This window comes from Oncorhynchus clarkii, chromosome 32 (genome assembly GCF_045791955.1).
Source record: "Oncorhynchus clarkii lewisi isolate Uvic-CL-2024 chromosome 32, UVic_Ocla_1.0, whole genome shotgun sequence".
Classification (NCBI taxonomy): domain Eukaryota; kingdom Metazoa; phylum Chordata; class Actinopteri; order Salmoniformes; family Salmonidae; genus Oncorhynchus; species Oncorhynchus clarkii.
Genome location: NC_092178.1, coordinates 37551541 through 37569429, shown reverse-complemented (window position 1 = coordinate 37569429; position 17889 = coordinate 37551541). Strand labels below are relative to the sequence as shown.

Sequence of the window (17889 nt, the reverse complement as noted above, 5' to 3'; positions counted from 1 at the left end):
AGATGGTTAAAATTGATGGGAAGATGGATGGAGCCAAATACAGGACCATTCTGGAAGAAAACCTGATGGAGTCTGCAAAAGACCTGAGACTGGGACGGAGATTTGTCTTCCAACAAGACAATGATCCAAAACATAAAGCAAAATCTACAGTGGAATGGTTCAAAAATAAACATATCCAGGTGTTGGAATGGCCAAGTCAAAGTCCAGACCTGAATCCAATCGAGAATCTGTGGAAAGAACTGAAAACTGCTGTTCACAAATCCTCTCCATCCAACCTCACTGAGCTCGAGCTGTTTTGCAAGGAGGAATGGGAAAAAATGTCAGTCTCTCGATGTGCAAAACTGATAGAGACATACCCCAAGCGACTTACAGCTGTAATCGCAGCAAAAGGTGGCGCTACAAAACTTACGGGGGCTGAATAATTTTGCACGCCCAATTTTTCAGTTTTTGATTTGTTAAAAAAGTTTGAAATATCCAATAAATGTCGTTCCACTTCATGATTGTGTCCCACTTGTTGTAGATTCTTCACAAAAAAATACAGTTTAATATCTTTATGTTTGAAGCCTGAAATGTGGCAAAAGGTCGCAAAGTTCAAGGGGGCCGAATACTTTCGCAAGGCACTGTATGTAGTCTGTGGAACTCAAATCCACTTGCATAACACAGTGTTAATTTCCCATAACAATGTGTCTTTAATCTTTTTTTTCATGTTTCAATGCGGTGGCCAAGTATCAGCTAATGTTATATCTTGCAGCTGGATAGCATTTAGTCTTCGTCCGCATTGGAAGAGACCATTCTGTTGTTCCAGCCCAACATCTCTGGGCTATATGCAAGGCACCATAAGACTCCAGGAGGACACTAACAGATGGTGTAAAACATGGACCAGGGTGTTGCCGATAGTCCTGTTATCCTTGTCATTAAGGCACCCGACCAGAGGTATGATGACCAGACAATCAACTGCTTCCTAAACTGGACAGTGGATAAACTAAAAACCCATATCTCACATTTATATCCCAGTAAACCGGTGAGTTGGTTATGGCTTACGTACAGTGAGATTGGTCTCAGTTTTCATTTCCCTTGAGGTCTGTTCAGATCAGTAATGTATATAAAAAAATTATTGGTTCAGATAGAACATTCAGTTAGAAATATATTGCATGGTAGATGAAATAAAATAGAACAATAGAGTCATGTCCACTCTGATGTGGGATGTCTTGATTCTGAAAATCACTTCCTTGTTTATTTAACTTTTTAATTCATGGAGGTTACAGCCACCTAGGACAATTTGTCGCTCTCCCTGAAACATTATATAGGCAGACTATCAGTGTCACAAATGTCAAACTGCTACTGACAAAACTAGATGTTGAACTGACATCTGTCCCCAGTGGATTAGGCCTACTCCTTCCTCAAATTTCCAGGGCTGCATTTGTATGCACAGTTACAGCAGCCATCATTGAGGATTATCTGTAGTACAAAGGTGCAAGTGACTGGATGCGTTGTGATCTGATGCAGGAGTTGGCTATAAGTAGGATACATAGCCAAGTAGTCCAGGACGAATTTGAATTGAATCAGTTGTTTACGTGAATATTTTTCAAAGAGTGGGCTAAATCCTATTAGTTGGAGAGAGAAACAGAACCTAGCTCGGGTTTGCTTTGATGTGAATGAGCCAATTAGTAGTATAGGTTTATAAACCGTGTCGTGTGTTTTATTTACCTCGTTTATTTGTCTGGAAAAAAAGGACTGCAGAATACTGACAGTCTTATCTAGCTTAATTTAGTCTTTGCTGAATTCACCATCACATTTTCTGCACTAACATCCTATGTACCCCTGCAATTGCTTTTTGCTACACAGGGATGATTTCCTAACCTGAATAAACATCCGTTTTATATCTAGGCCAACACTTTTGAATTCATGTCATATTACTAAAATGGAGAGCCTAATGTCTGTGATGTGAACCTATTACCAATGGAAATTCATTTTTAAAACCCACCACCACGACCAAAATAATGTCAAACACAGTTGAATAACCTTGAATAACTAACTGTGGGGATAAAAGAAAGGTGGGAGGAGGATAAAGCAATAATGAAAGGTTGTGCTGGGCCTGTATTTGAAAAGATTCTTGCCTTGAAAGGGTGTAGATTTGACGTCCGGCTGTAAGGAGGGCAGTGAGATTCCTTTGTTCTCTGATTTCCTTATGGTTCCTGCTCAGTAAACACTGAGCACTTAAAATCACTCTCGTCTGGTAATCTCAGTCTGTTGTGTGTTCTCCAACTTCTCTGGTTAGTGTCATCTATCACTGTTTACCATAATAGTTTTAACCAGGTGACAGCCTTCTTTGTTAAAGCGGCAATGTGTGACTTTTTGGGTGACCTGACCAAATTCACATAGAAATGTGAGTTATAAATCTGTCATTCTCATTGAAAGCCAGTGTAAGAAGCGGTAGATCTGTTCTATGTATGCTATTTCTTTGCTGCCCGGCGTTGTCATTACCCAACCCTACTAACTTAATCCTTGGTTTCCTAACACCTGTCGCAGGGATTTTTCTGCCATTGTAATCCCTGGGCGTACAGCCCAAGTGTTTTTTTCGGGCTTCCTAAGCCCCCTTTTGATCCAGAAAAAAACCTGTGTCTAACTGATGAACTAAACTGAGATTTAAGAGTACATGTGGCCAAATCGTTTTTTTCAAAACGTTCATAGATGACCAGCAGGGTCAGATAATAAATAAGCTGTTCTATGCTCTGAACTGTCCGATTTTCATTGTAGAGCTCCAAAGACCAGAGGCTGGTGTATTCTGGGAAGCTGCTCTTGGATCACTTAACGCTGAAAGATGTGCTCAGAAAGGTCTGTCTGCTGCATTCATTTTCTTATATTTCATCTTCACCTGATATTCTGTCCAGAGATTATGGCAGTGTATGCATTCATCTTAGATTTACATTCTTAAAGTCAAGCTGATTACTTTGACAATTGTATTTTAATGGAATAGTGTAGCTGTCCTTGCTACTGGCAATGGATGACTCTTACAGCAGGATGAGTACCACCCCTCCTGGGTCCCCCAAGGTCCTCAGGAGCCACAGTAACAAGGCCCCTGGAGTCCCCTCTACGAGCTCCACGGTGAGTTACCGGTATGCATGCAACATCCATTGATTGCCACACATTTCATCATCCCAGCACACCTTGGGCTAGCCTGAGTGCCAGTCTGTTTGTGCTATCATGCCAACTCATTGCCATGCCAAAAATGCCTTGACAATGAGCTATGGAGATGGCAAGAGCACAAACAGACATGGCTTATCTAGGCCTACTTTCTATTGTAATCCACACTGCTTCTGAGATGATTATTCATACATACATACAGTGGGGAGAACAAGTATTTGATACACTGACGATTTTGCAGGTTTTCTTACAACGCATGTAGAGGTCTGTACTTTTTATCATAGGTACACTTCAACTGTGAGAGACGGAATCTAAAACAAAAATCCAGAAAATCACATTGTATGATTTTTAAGTAATTCATTTGCATTTTATTGCATGACATAAGTATTTAATCACCTACCAACCAGTAAGAATTCCGGCTCTCACCGACCTGTTCGTTTTTCTTTAAGAAGCCCTCCTGTTCTCCACTCATTACCTGTATTAACTGCACCTGTTTGAACTCGTTACCTGTATAAAAGACACCTGTCCACACACTCAATCAAACAGACTCCAACCTATCCACAATGGCCAAGACCAGAGAGCTGTGTAAGGACATCAGGGGTAGAATTCTAGACCTGCACAAGGCTGGGATGGGCTACAGGACAATAGGCAAGCAGCTTGGTGAGAAGGCAACAACTGTTGGCGCAATTATTAGAAAATGGAAGAAGTTCAAGATGACGGTCAATCACCCTCGGTCTGGGGCTCCATGCAAGATCTCACCTCGTGGGGCATCAATGATCATGAGGAAGGTGAGGGATCAGCCCAGAACTACACGGGACTTGGTCAATGACCTGAAGAGAACTGGGACCACAGTCTCAAAGAAAACCATTAGTAACACACTACGCCGTCATGGATTAAAATCCTGCAGCGCACGCAAGGTCCCCCTGCTCAAGCCAGCGCATGTCCAGGCCTGTCTGAAGTTTGCCAATGACCATCTGGATGATCCAGAGGAGGAATGGGAGAAGGTCATGTGGTCTGAGGAGACAAAAATAGAGCTTTTTTGTCTAAACTCCACTTGCCGTGTTTGGAGGAAGAAGAAGGATGAGTACAACCCCAAGAACACCATCCCAACCGTGAAGCATGGAGGTGGAAACATCATTCTTTGGGAATGCTTTTCTGCAAAGGGGACAGGATGACTGCACCGTATTGAGGGGAGGATGGATGGGGCCATGTATCGCAAGATCTTGGCCAACAACCTCCTTCCCTCAGTAAGAGCATTGAAGATGGGTAGTGGCTGGGTCTTCCAGCATGACAACGAGTGGCTCTGTAAGAAGCATCTCAAGGTCCTGGAGTGGCCTAGCCAGTCTCCAGTCCTGAACCCAATAGAAAATCTTTGAATGGAGCTGAAAGTCCGTATTGCCCAGCGACAGCCCCGAAACCTGAAGGATCTGGAGAAGGTCTGTATGGAGGAGTGGGCCAAAATCCCTGCTGCAGTGTGTGCTAACCTGGTCAAGAACTACAGGAAACGTATGATCTCTGTAATTGCAAACAAAGGTTTCTGTACCAAATATTAAGTTCTGCTTTTCTGATGTATCAAATACTTATGTCATGCAATAAAATGCAAATGAATTACTTTAAAAATCATACAATGTGATTTTCTGGATTTTTGTTTTAGATTCCGTCTCACACAGTTGAAGTGTACCTGTGATTAAAAATTACAGACCTCAACATGCTTTGTAAGTAGGAAAACCTGCAAAATCGGCAGTGTATCAAATACTTGTTCTCCCCACTGTACGTACATACATACATACATACAGTTGAAGTTGGAAGTTTACATACACTTAGGTTGGAGTCATTAAAACTAGTTTTTCAACCACTCCACAAATTTCTTGTTAACAAACTATAGTTTTGGCAAGTCGGTTAGGACTTCTACTTTGGATCCCTACAAATCAGCTGGGCTACATAATCTGGACCCTCTCTTCATAAAATTATCCGCCGCCATTGTTGCAACCCCTATTACTAGTCTGTTCAACCTCTCTTTCATATCGTCTGAGATTCTTAAAGATTGGAAAGTGGCCGCGGTCATCCCTGTCTTCAAAGGGGGAGACACTCTAGACCCAAACTGTTACAGACCTATATCCATCCTGCCCTGCCTTTCTTTTTTTTTCTTTTTTTTTCTTTTTTTTTAACAGTATTTTTATTGGAATTTCACAATTTTCACCCATATTAAGAGATACAACAACAGAGACAAAGCACACAGAAAAAAAGAAAAACAGCACCCACTTACACATATCTACGCGTATATATATATATATACATATATACACATACACACATATACATACATACATACACACACCCATACATATACATACACTCATGCGTATACACACATATACGCGTACGCACACACACACACCCATACATTCGTACACCATTTTCCTCTTCCCGCTCGGTGCTTCTCTCACCCCATCACCATCATTGCATCTCTCAATACATACATTTTAAACAAACTTACAAACAGAAATTAAACAAAAAAGCTCCGTTTAAACCAAGAGGTTAGGTTCCACACATGGAACGTACAGTGTAGTTCTGAAATACATACATCCCCGTCATTCTACGAGAATCCTTGCAGCATAATAGCTGATACCTCAGGTTCTAGGTAATTTAGATAAGGTTCCCATACTTTGTAGAACTGGTCTGTTTTAGAATGCAATGTACATGTCAGATATTCCAGAGGCACCCATTCAAATAGTACCTTATGCCAATCTTTAATAGAAGGAACCTTATCACTAATCCACTGTAAAAGGATGTTTTTCCTCGCTGCGAAGGTAAGGATGTTGTAAAGCCTCCTTTTACCCACAGAAGTAACCTGCCTACTAGGGAGACCTAACAGTAAAGAAACTGGGTCCAATTCTAGATCAACCCCTAGGATCTATTGAATTTCTTGCTGAACACCAGACCAGTATCTTTGTATTTTGGTACGTGACCATAAACAATGTGTTAGAGTGCCTGTATCAGTTTTGCATTTAAGACACAGAGGGGAAGTGGAAGTGGGGCTAAAAGCATGTCTGCGATTTGGGGATATATGCAATCTGTGTATTATTCTTAATTGGATTGCTCTAGTACGATTACATATAGATATTGTTTTTGCATATCTCCAAATGTCCTCCCACATCTCTTCGTCAATAGTAACAGACAATTATTTCTCCCACACTTGTTTCACCCTCTGTGTGTTGACAGCAGAAAGGGACCTTAAAGTATCATAAAACAGACTTACAGACATTTTCCTTTGTGGGAAAAAAAGCATTCTTTCAATGACAGACACATCAGGGTTACCAATTAAGGTGGTGCTCTTCAGGATATAATGTCTTACTTGTAGGAAGCGGAAAAAGTCCTGCTTTGGGAGTCGATATTTCTCGACCATCTGCTCAAATGACAACAAAATCTTATCAACAAATAAGTCATTTAGCCTGCGTATGCCCTTATTAAGCCAAAAGTTAAAGCCGGCATCCAGCAATCCTGGACTGAAATCTGGATTGTTAAGAATTATGGTAAGAGCAGAGGTTAGTTTGGACCTTCCCAGGAAGCGTTGAACTGACCTCCATACTTTGAGTGTGTTAAGTGTAACGGGATTATTGCAGTGATCTTCTACAGACTTGAAACTTCTGAAAAATAAAAGATCCTGTAAGGGGTATTTTGAAAGAGAAGTTTCAATGTCTAACCAAATAGAGGAGTCATCATTTGTGATCCAGTCAGAAATATAACAAAGGTGGGCACACCATTGATAGAACCTGATATTGGGCAGGTCCAAGCCACCCATAGAACTTGGCAGCTGCAATATTGCCATCTTAAGTCTTGGCTTGCGTTTACTCCATATAAAGGAACTTAGCCATCCATTTACATCCTTTATTACCTTATTGGAGAGTAATACTGGGATCATTTGGATTGGGTAAAGTAGTCTAGGTAAAATGTTCATTTTCAAGAGGGATATTCTACCCAACCAAGAAATCGGGAGAGAGTTCCAGCGCTCCAGATCCTGTCTTATTGTATCAAACAAGGGAACAAAATTGGCTTTGTACATTTGCTGGAATTTAGGAGTTACAAATATACCCAGATACATGAAACCTGAGGGAGACCATTTAAAAGAGAAGGGGGGGAGAAGTATTAGGTACAGAGTGCAGGCTACCAAGTGGCATAGTCTCTGACTTAGTTAGGTTAATCTTGTAGCCTGAGAATTCGCTGAATAATTCAATAATATTAATAAGAGCTGTAATTGAAGTCTCGGGACTAGAGATGAATATCAGGACATCATCAGCATACAAGCTTATTTTATGGTGAACATCACCAATGAGCAGCCCCTGTATAGCAGGCGTTACCCTGATGGCCTCGGCCAGTGGTTCCATAACGAGTGCAAAGAGGAGGGGGGATAAAGGACAGCCCTGTCTGGTACCTCTGTGTATAGAGAAGCTATTTGACCTTAGCCCATTAGTAAGGACAGCAGCCTGAGGATCTTCATATAAAACTTTCACCCATTTTATAAAGTTGTCACCCAGACCAAATTTATTTAGAGCAAATAATAGGTAAGACCACTCCACACGATCAAATGCTTTCTCAGCATCTAGGGAGAGCACAAGACCATCCACAGCACTTTGTTGGTAAGCTTGAATTACATTAAGAAGCCGCCTGACATTGTTGCATGACTTACGGCCCTTAATGAAGCCAGTTTGGTCTCCTTTCACAATTAGTGGCAGTGAGTCCTCTAATCTTGTGGCTAGAATTTTAGAAAGCAATTTTCTATCCACATTCAGAAGGGAAATTGGTCTGTACGAGGAACAAGACTCTGGACATTTTCCCTTTTTGAGAATAAGTGAAATGTTGGCTTCTCTCAGCGTTTGAGGGAGTTGGTCATTTGAAAATGAGTGATTAAACATATCACGCAATGGCTCAAGGATCAGGCCATGGAACTCTTTATAGAACTCACTACAAAACCCGTCTGGTCCTGGGGCCTTACCATTTTGCAGATTCTTAATTGCGAACATTATCTCTTCCTTGGTAATAGGGGCATTAAGGAGGGACTGCTGCTCTTCGGAGATAGTAAGGAGCTCAATCTTACAAAATAAGTTCTCCATTAATTTGGGTGCATCATTTGGCAGTTCTGAGGCATAAAGATTTGTATAAAATTTCTTAAATGAGTCACTTATCAATTTATTTTCATATAAATGATTACCATCAGAGTCAGTAATAGTAGCAATTGACTGAGTCAGCTCTCTTTTTAGCTAGGTATGCCAAGTACTTTCCTGGCTTATCGCCATGTTCATATAGCTTTTGCCTGACAAATCTCATTTTCTTTTCAGCGTCCTGTGTTAGGAGAGAGTCTAACGTTGATCTAATGACTGATATTTCCTTTAATAGGGCAGGGGTGGGCGTTTTAATGTAGTCCTTCTCTTTAGTTCCTAATTCACCCTCTAACATTTTTTGCTTTTCACGCTTTTTCCGTCTCTTAGTAGCTGTGTATGACATAATCAGACCCCTGGCATACGCTTTACAGGTCTCCCAAAGGAGCGAGGGGTTATCTGTTGATTGAGAGTTAATAGAGAAAAATGCTTTAAACTCTGTAATGAAATATGATGTGAATGTATGGTCTTTAAGAATGGTTGTGTTCAACCTCCAATGTCTTGACCGATTGAATGCCCCGTTGAGTTTTATGTCCAGGATCACCTCAGCATGATCAGATATGACTATGCTTCCTATCCTAGCGGATAGAACAGACTGCAGAGACGTCCTGGGCACAAAAAAATAATCTATTCTAGTCTGACATCCATGAGGTGCAGAGAAAAAAGTGAACTCTCTGTTGGAGGGATGAAAAGCTCTCCAGACATCCGCATACCCCAGATCATCACAAATAGCTTTAAGTGACTTAGCTTGAGGAGAGAGTGAAGCTATACCGCTGGGGAACCTATCAATAAGGGGGTTCAACAAGCAGTTAAAATCTCCTCCAACCACTGCAGTGTCCGAGTTTAATTCTGAAAAGTCTAGAAAAACCTTAGTGAGGAAATCAGGGGGGTGAGCAGGGGGGATGTAAATATTCATTATAAAAATGTTCTGCCCTTGTAAAGTACCATTAATTATAACAAAGCGACCAAATTTATCTTTCACACAATTCAAGACCTTAAGTGGTAAACATGTAAAGATCCAAAAGGGGGTTTTCCCACTAGCTAACATGCAGGGGATTTCAACTCTCCAATGTAGACTCTTAAGTCTGCATCGCCGCTCCATAGCCTCATCCTTTATATGTATGGAAAAGAAAATATATAGAAGAATATTGAGGCTCTTCCACCTAAAACCAAGCCTGGGCACCAATATGGATTCACACATATCTCAGCCTGAGCTATAGCGGCTATTACTTTAGCAAGAAAAATAATAAAGATACGAATATTACTGAGCCGGAGTACGTGAGGACTCACGTCACTGTTTCATGATCAGATTCAACCAAAAATAAACAAAGTTATCCAATGCTGCTGAGGTGCAGCTTAAAAGTAATTTTCCCGAGAGAGTCAATAAACGCAGCAGCCTCTTCAGGTGTGTAGAGCTTTTTAGGTGATCCGTTGACCATAATCTTCAATGTGGCCGGGTACAACAGTGCGTAGTCCATCTTCATTCTCCTGAGTCGAGCCTTCGCCTCATCAAACGCTTTGCGTCTTCGTACAACCGCAGTGGAATAATCATTGAAGAATGAGACCTTGGGACTTTTACGTTGACTACCATCAGAAAGGATGTTTCTAGCCGCGTCCATGACGCGCTGCTTGTCGGTGAAGTTGTGGAACTTTATAACCACCGGCCGTGGGCGCTGATTGGGACCGGGTATCGGTGCTTGAGAGCGATAGGCTCTGTCCAGCTTCACACGGCCAGCCTTAGTGTCCATTTGTAGGTAGCCAGGGATCCATTCCTCAAAGAATTTTACTGAACGTGTCCCTTCAGAATTTTCCGGGAGTCCCACAACACGAATATTGCATCTGCGTCCTCGATTATCCAAGTCGTCAATGTGCTCCGCCATTTCACGCACCTGTTTCTCAAGTGCTTTTATCTTAGCGTCCATAGATGTAGTTGAAGTTTCCACTGCATCAATTCTTCCTTCTGCCTCAACAACACGTTCCACAACCCTCTGTAGTTCAGCTGAATGGCCTGCTATTGCTTCCAAGACCATTCTTATCTTAGCATTGATCACTTTAGTAATGTTATCAGTCATCTTTTGAATCACCAGGTCCATTGTGCCTGTATCCGCAATGGTGCTAGCCTCGCTAACGTTAGCTAGCTCCTCATGCACATCCACAGGGGTGGTGGTTTTGGTCGACTTCTTAGTAGTTCTGTTGGGCATGTTGTCGGAGATTTTTGCGAAAAAGCCGACAAGACTCATTATATGGTAACTTATTTAGCCAATTCTACCACTTTTTCAAGCTAGGAGATTAATGTAAAAATATAAATTTACGAATGCCACGAGAGCTCGCTGAAACACCGTGTTCTCTCTACGGCGCCATTTTCATCCCCCCTGCCCTGCCTTTCTAAAGTCTTCGAAAGCTAAGTGAACAAACAGATCACCGACCATTTTGAATCCCACCGTACCTTTTCCGCTATGCAATCTGGTTTCCGAGCTGGTCCCGGGTGCACCTCATCCATGCTCAAGGTCCTAAACAATATCATAACCGCCATTGATAAAAGACAGTACTGTGCAGCCGTCTTCATCGACCTGGCCAAGGCTTTCGACTCTGTCAATCACCGTATTCTTATCGGCAGACTCAACAACTTTGGCTTCTCTAATGACTGCCTCGCCTTGTTCACCAACTACTTCTCAGATAGAGTTCAGTGTGTCAAATCTGAGGGCCTGTTGTCCGGACCTCTGGCAGTCTCTATGGGGGTGCCACAGGGTTCAATTCTCGGGCTGACTCTTTTCTCTGTATAAATCAATGATGCGGGTGATTCTTTGATCCACCTCTACGCTGATGACACCATTCTGTATACATCTGGCCCTCCTCTGGACACTGTGTTAACAAACCTCCAAACGAGCTTCAATGCCATACAACACTCCTTCCGTGGCCTCCAACTGCTCTTAAATGCTAGTAAAACAAAATGTATGCTCTTCAACGGATTGTTGCCCGCACCCACCCGCCCGACTATAGCATCACTACTCTGGATGGTTCTGACTTAGAATATGTGGACAACTGCAAATACCTAGGTGTCTGGTTAGACTGTAAACTCTCCTTCCAGACTCACATTAAGCATCTCCAATCCAAAATTAAATCTAGAATCAGCTTCCTATTTCGCAACAAAGCATCCTTCACTCATTCTGCCAAACATACCCTCGTAAAACTGACTATCCTACCGATTCTTGACTTTGGCGATGTCATTTACAAAATAGCCTCCAACACTCTACTCAGCAAATTGGATGCAGTCTATCACAGTGCCATCTGTTTTGTCACCAAAGCCCCATATACTACCCACCATGGCGACCTGTACGCTTTCGTTGGCTGGTCTTCGCAACATATTTGTTGCCAAACCCACTGGCTCCAGGTCATCTATAAGTCTTTGCTAGGTAAAGCCCGTCCTTATCTCAGCTCACTGGTCACCTTAGCAATACCCACCCGTAACACGCGCTCCAGCGGGTATATTTCACTGGTCATCCCCAAAGCCAACACCTACTTTGGCCGCCTTTCCTTCCAGTTCTCTGCTGCCAATGACTGGAACGAATTGCAAAAATTACTGAAGCTGGAGACTTATATCTCCCTCGCTACCTTTAAGAGTCAGCTGTCAGAGCAGCTTACCGATCACTTCAACTGTACACAGCCCATCTGTAAATAGTCCATCCAACCAACTACCTACCTCATCCCATATTTGTTTTTGTTTTTCTGCTCTTTTGCACACCAGTATGTTCTACTTGCACATCCTCATCTTCACATATCACTCCAGTGTAAATAGATAAATTGTAATTGTAATCACTATTGGCCTATTTATTGCCTTACCTCCTTACTTCGTTTTGCACACACTGTTTACAGATTTTTCTATTGTGTTATTGACTGTATGTTTGTTTATCCCATGTGTAACTCTGTTGTTTTTGTCGCACTGCTTTGCTTTATCTTGGCCAGGTCGCAGTTGTAAATGAGAACTTGTTCTCAACTGGCCTACCTGGTTAAATAAAGGTGAAATAAAAAAGTAGAGTTCCAAACGTATTTGTCTGTTTTCTCAGATGGGTCAGAGCCCCAATGTCCCCTCCCAGAGTCAATCAACCTCCTCTGAAGAGAGCTTTGACGGGCTGAGACATCAGACAGGCCCCGCCCCTAATCATGCACTACACCCTGCCTTTAAGGGTAAGTCCTTATACGCCAACACGGTTAGTTCTGGACACGTTATGATTGGCCAAGAGGTGAACTACTGTTGAGAGCTCTCACTTCACAATAGATTCCTGTGTGTTTTGATGTGTTAATGTGCTTGTTGTCTACTGATAATACCCAAACCCCTTACCCCGCAGCTGTGTACTTACCTTGCAGCTAGCTACATGTGGAACCAGTTCCCGCCACAGCAAGGCCCTCCCACCAACATGCCAGCCTACCCTGGCATACAGTACAATCCCATGACACTGCTGTGGTGGCAGCAGGTGTACGCCCGGCAATACTACATGCACTAGTAAGTCTGCTGTCTCCCAATAACTGTGTGACAATATGCTCAATTACCCATGCTGTGTCATGGAATCACTGAGATTCAATCACAATGATCTCACTTTCAGATCTTCTCTATATAAAACGAACCAGGTTCTCAGGTGGACGAATTATCTGACTCATGGAAAAAAAAGTCACGACCATGCTGATGGAACGAGGAAGTGTCGGTACAATTTCATAATTGTCGACAGAAAATGTTTGTACGACATGAGATCTTTTTGTGTCGTGAAAATGAATAGTGCGATAAATGGCGGTGGAAACGCCTTCATGCACAAATATTGTTTTTTATGTGGATTTTATAATATTTGCATGAAATCTGTGAACAATTAGATGGAAACCTAGCTACTAATCCAGTTGCTCTTTACATGAATTTCTCTCTCCTTTCTCTCTCTGTCTCTCTCCCTCTCTCTCTCTGTCTTTCTCCCTCGCCCTTCTGTCAGATGTTGGCTGCCTCGTCTCACCATCTCAGGCCTGACCTGCTCTCGGCCCAGCCTGGCCAATCGGATCCTCTGAACCCGCCTCCCCTGGAGAAGCCCCATGGCGACCCCAACATCCAGTTGAACACCCAGGGAGCGGAGGCGCTGCTGAACGACGAGGATCAGAACTGTGATTGGCTGGACTGGGTGTACACTGTGTCTTGCGCCGCCATCTTGCTCAGCATAGTTCACTTTTACTCATCCTTTAGCCGCTTCGTCATGGTGATTGGCGCCATGTTGCTGCTATACCTGTGAGTATTTCCCTGCACCCTCTCAAATTAATGCTGTGTGTCCTTAGCGGTGACATACTAGACTTGCCCCAGAACTCGATGTACAGTGGGGGGAAAAAGTATTTAGTCAGCCACCAATTGTGCAAGTTTTCCCACTTAAAAATATGAGAGGCCTGTAATTTTCATCACAGGTACACTTCAACTATGACAGACAAAATTAGAAGAAAAAAATTCAGAAAATCACATTGTAGGATTTTCAATGAATTTATTTGCAAATTGTGGTGGAAAATAAACTTTTGTTATTGACCAAATACTTATCGCAATACTTTGTTATATACCCTTTGTTGGCAATGACAGAGGTCAAACGTTTTCTGTAAGTCTTCACAAGGTTTTCACACACTGTTGCTGGTATTTTGGCCCATTCCTCCATGCAGATCTCCTCTAGAGCAGTGATGTTTTGGGGCTGTTGCTGGGCAACACGGACTTTCAACTCCCTCCAAAGATTTTCTATGGGGTTGAGATCTGGAGACTGGCTAGGCCACTCCAGGACCTTGAAATGCTTCTTACGAAGCCACTCCTTCGTTGCCCGGGCGGTGTGTTTGGGACAATTGTCATGCTGAAAGACCCAGCCACGTTTCATCTTCAATGCCCTTGCTGATGGTAGGCTCTGTTACTTTGGTCCCAGCTCTCTGCAGGTCATTCACTAGGTCCCCCCGTGTGGTTATGGGATTTTTGCTCACCGCTCTTGTGATCATTTTGACCCCACGGGGTGAGATTTTGCGTGGAGCCCCAGATCGAGGGAGATTATCAGTATGTCTTCCATTTCCTAATAATTGCTCCCACAGTTGATTTCTTCAAACCAAGCTGCTTAGCTATTGCAGATTCAGTCTTCCCAGCCTGGTGCAGGTCTACAATTTTGTTTCTGGTGTCCTTTGACAGCTCTTTGGTCTTGGCCATAGTGGAGTTTGGAGTGTGACTGTTTGAGGTTTTGGAGAGGTGTCTTTTATACTGATAACAAGTTCAAACAGGTCCCATTAATACAGGTAACGAGTGGAGGACAGAGGAGCCTCTTAAAGAAGAAGTTACAGGTCTGTGAGAGCCAGAAATATTGCTTGTTTGTAGGTGACCAAATACTTATTTTCCACCATAATTTGCAAATAAATTCATTAAAAATCCTACAATGTGATTTTCTGGATTTTTCTTTCTCATTGTGTCTGTCATAGTTGAAGTGTACCTATGATGAAAATTACAGGCCTCTCTCATCTTTTTAAGTGGGAGAACTTGCACAATTGGTGGCTGACTAAATACTTTTTTTGCCCCACTGTATGTGCTGTCTTGCCAATATCGAAAGAGATAGCTATATAGCTCTGGGAGCATGATCTTTCCATGACCGACTGACCAAGTGAAAGCTATGATCCCTTATTGATGTTACCGAGTGGCGCAGCGGTCTAAGGCACTGCATCTCAGTGCAAGAGGCATCATTGCAGTCCCTGGTTCTAATCCAGGCTGCATCACATCACAATTGGCCCAGCGTCGTCCGGGTTTGTCCCAGGGTAGGCCGTCATTGTAAATAAGAATTTGTTCTTAACTGACTTGCCTAGTTAAATTTTAAAAATCCACTTCAATCAGTATAGAGGAAGGGGAGGAGACTGATTTTTAAGCCTTGAGACAATTGAGACATGGATTGTGTAGGTGTGCCATTCTGAAGGTGATTGGGCAAGACAAAAAATGTAAGTGTCTTTAAACGGGGAACTGCAACACTGCGGGGTTTTTCACTCTCAACAGTTTCCAGAGTGTATCAAGAATATTCCACCACCCAAAGAACATCCAGACAATTTAACACAACTGTGAGAAGCATTGGAGTCAACATGGGCCATTATCCCTGTGGAACATTTTCAACATCTTGTAGAGTCCATTCTCCAATGAATTGAGGCTGTTCTGGGGGCAAAAGGGGGTGCAACTCAATATTAGCAAAGGTGTTCCTAATGTTTGGTATACTCAGTGTATTTGTACAAATTCTGTAAATGGAAAGTGAGATTGTTCTGAATATATTATTTTAACCCTATACCTTTCTATCCGGGTCTTCTTGGCTCTTTGACCCAACAAATGTGTTATGAAATGGTCACTCATTATGTATCACAGGGTTTGTTATTGGCTGTTTCTCTGTGTTTTCGTTAGGCACCAAGCAGCGTGGTTCCCCCTTTAACCCGGAGAACGAACTTCGGACCTTCATCATGACCTCCAAGAGACGGTAGGTCATCTGTGACCTCTGACCTTTTAACTCTAGTTTAAGTGCTTTTGAATGTCAGGACAGAACCCCTGGAATGATAGAGTCATATAATTTGCAATAGCAGTGATGCATGATTTATGTAATGCTTGTCTGGTAACGTAATATGGTATTGCTATGGTGAATGATTACAATTGTAAGAGGGGGAAAAAAATCTATCCATTTTTACAGTTGTTGTTGGACCTACACAGGAGCGGGTGATGGATGACGGCTTAGGGAATGACGATGCGGACTGTGGAGAGGAAGGACCAGAGGATCCCAATGCTATTCCCCATGTTGGCTTCCTCTCTACAACTTGGTCATTTATTGTCACGTTCTTCATGTCTCTTATACCTGAGGGGCCCCCCAATGCTGCCAACTGAGCCAATGAGCCATGGAAGTCAGAATGGCACTAGTGACTGGACTGAATACACTATCTTTAGTATGCCCAGCGAGTTCACCCCTAGGTCTACACAATCATTGTACATCTACCGGATCACAGGGCACTACCAAAGAACTGAACGGTCACGGACAAAAAGGTGTTGAAGTGAACAACACAATGACACTTTTGGGGGAAAAGGACATCATTTGAAACGTTCAATGTCATGAGATCTAAATATTCTTCAGTATGATCTTCTCAGTCGTTGTAGTATAGGAAACTATGACTTGTAAGAAGACAGAGAACATTGATCCCTGTGTAATATAGTCTGTTTATTACAATGATAATGAGCCCTATTTCTGTGTGAAAGAATGATCAAGTATGTACTGTCTATAGTTGAAATAATTGTTAAATTGTATAATAAGTGTATTATTTTAATATAAACTTCAAGCAATCCGTTGGAAAGTACCCTAAATCATATTTGTTGTGATGTGTTTGGCGCGTAATCTGTTAAAATGGAACCTTGGCGTTCGTTTGTTGGTAACGGTCGTGAGCATCAGAACAGACAACTATTATTTTTTTAAAGAAAATATTTAATCCAGTATAAAAAAACATGAATATTTTTTATTATTTTTTATATGAATCAATATAACGATGGTGCAGTAAAACCGTCCTGATACTGGGTTTACATGGTTACTAAATAAATTGCGGCGCGTCCTCTGAGGTTGAGTGGCACCAAAAAAATGCTTGCCAGTTAGCAGTTAGGAAACTAACGTTAGCGCATTAAGTTTGACAAGGAAGTTTGACAAAGAAAATAACCGGTTGAAAATACTGAAATTAGTTGCTTAGCTGGTATCTGTGGCAATTGTGTAATCTTTTTATGTATTATCGGACTCGAAGTCTGAACCTGATGACTCAGTTCAGTCGATCAGGCCCAATTTAGTTCTGAAAGGGACGATGAGTAATTGTTACAATCAACCGATGTCATCCGGAATGGTGGAAAGGGTAAAGGCATTGCATTTGGCCGTCATGTCAACAAACGACAGGCACGGAAATGTGTTTCTCTCAAATGAGTTTTGCAAACCAAAGAAGATGGGAGTTGACGTGTCTGTTTTCATCAGAGATAATCTGCGAGATTTTATAAACATTGGAATCAGTCATTCTTGGTAAGTGTCAATATTCACCTCAAATATTAACGAACCTATTAGCTAATTAAGAAATATTGCACGGGGAGGTGTGGTAACTGGCCAATATACCACTGCTAAGGGCTGTTCTCCGCAAGACGCAACGCGGAGTGCCTGAACACTGCCCTTAACCGTGGTATATTATCCATATACCACAAACCCCTAGTTACCAACGTAATTAGAGCAGTAAAAATAAATGTTTTGTCATACCCGTGGTATACGGTCTGCTATACCAAATACCACAAACACTCGAGGTGCCTTATTGCTATTATAAACTGTTCACCAACGTAATTAGAGCAGTAAAAATACATGTTTTGTCATACGCGTTGTATACGGTTTGAAATACCACGTCTGTCAGCCGATCAGCATTCAGGGCTCGAACTACCCAGTTTATAGTTATTAGTAGCCAATGACTGTCAGTGAGCATTCATTAATTTGATGATAAACCTGTGTGCCCCTTTTTGACAGCTGTCTTGGCTGGACTTCTACATTGGTAAGTTCACTATGCAGGTACTGTATGT

The 17889-nt window shown here is 42.2% G+C and overlaps 1 pseudogene; it reads left to right on the top strand.

The window, feature by feature from the left end:
• Positions 1-862: 862 nt before the first annotated feature.
• On the top strand, positions 863-16188 carry LOC139392088 (homocysteine-responsive endoplasmic reticulum-resident ubiquitin-like domain member 2 protein; annotated as a pseudogene).
• Positions 16189-17889: the final 1701 nt, after the last annotated feature.